Source organism: Sapajus apella, unplaced genomic scaffold (assembly GCF_009761245.1).
Source record: "Sapajus apella isolate SASKATOON/1434 unplaced genomic scaffold, GSC_monkey_1.0 scaffold192, whole genome shotgun sequence".
Taxonomy (NCBI): domain Eukaryota; kingdom Metazoa; phylum Chordata; class Mammalia; order Primates; family Cebidae; genus Sapajus; species Sapajus apella.
In genome coordinates this window covers 806,862-808,304 of record NW_022437132.1, presented here as the reverse complement: position 1 = coordinate 808,304, position 1,443 = coordinate 806,862, and positions in this window count along the sequence as shown.

Genomic DNA, 1,443 nt, shown 5'->3' with positions numbered 1-1,443 from the left:
GTGCTCTGGACCCCGGAGGTGGCCACACCCCAGCCACGACCCCGACAAGCCCCTGCCCAGAGCAGCCTGGCCGACCCTCTTCCGGCGTCCAGCCCCTGCTGCCTGCATGCCAAGCTTCTATGGGAGGACCCACCAGGCCCAGGGCCTCAAATGCCCACTGAGGAAGCGGCCAGGGCTCTTCTTTCTCGAGGGGAAGCGTCAGCCTCCAGCAGCCACAGGACGCCTGGGGAGCAGCTCTCTTTGGCTCTCACAGCCTCTTCCGGAGGAAGGTCCGGCCTCCCAGGGGTGTGGACACCTCATCCAGGGCACGTGTGGCGTCTCTTGAGGGCTCCTCGGTCCCAAGTCGCTCTGATCATCCCGCTGTGACCCTCCATGCCCAGTGTCTGCTACCCCCTTAGAGGGTCACTGTCCACAGTAGCCTCCAGCCCCTACCCAGAGCTGCCCCCATGCTGGGAGGCCCGTGTGTTCACTCCACAAACACTGGCGGAGCCGTGCCTCCCGGGGCGTGGAGCCGGGTGCCAGTACCGGCTGCCAGCAGGATGGGCTTGGGGCCTCTGTCGACACGAGGGCTCTGGGGTAGCAGCAAAGCCTGAGGCCTCCAGGCGGTGCCGGTCAGCAGCCAGGACCCACCTACACGTCCCTGAGTCCTTACCCTTCTGTCCCAGGGCCGGCAGGGGCCACCTCACAGGGCCCCACACCTCCTGAGGGTGGACCCTCCCCAGTCCAGTCCAGTGCGGTCCAGTGATCTCAGCCAGAGGCCGAGCTGTAGGAAAGGAGGGGGCCACACAGCCCACAGGGCTCCTCGGCCCCACAGGAGGAGGCCATCTTCCCTGGGCTTGAGGCATCCGCCCCTCAGGCTGGGCCTCTGGCTCAGATCAGTAGGACTCCTCTTCCCTGGGGCAGGTTGTGGGCGGGGACAGCAAGGGACAAGGAGACCGCTCCCCACCTGGGCACCTGGGAGAGGCCAGGCTGCCCCTCCACAGGGAACGGGGGCCCAGCCAGGTGAGGGTTAAACCCACTGCTCAGGCGTGCCCCACCCTCACCCCTGCCTGGGACCCCGGCAGGACAGCCAGTTATCACTGTCACCTGTCGGGGCTCAGGCAGCAGAGCTGCGTGCATGACACAAGCCCAGGCCACTGATCCAGGCTGCTCAGAAGAAACAAGTACCCACATGTGCGCCCAGGCTCCTGCTCTGGGCAACAGCACCGTCCCTCAGGAATCCCCCCAGCTGAGTGCCCAGCGTCCCCCAGGGCGTCTCCTGACCAGAGTGCCCAGTGTGTCCCGGGTATCCTCCCAGCCCGTGTGGCCACCATCCCCCAGGCATCCCCCTGGCCTGAGTACCCAGTGTCCCCCAAGTGCCAAGGATCCCCCAAAAGAATTGCCTGAACCCAGGAGGCAGAGGTTGCGGTGAGCTGAGATAATGCAATTGCACTCCAGCCTGGG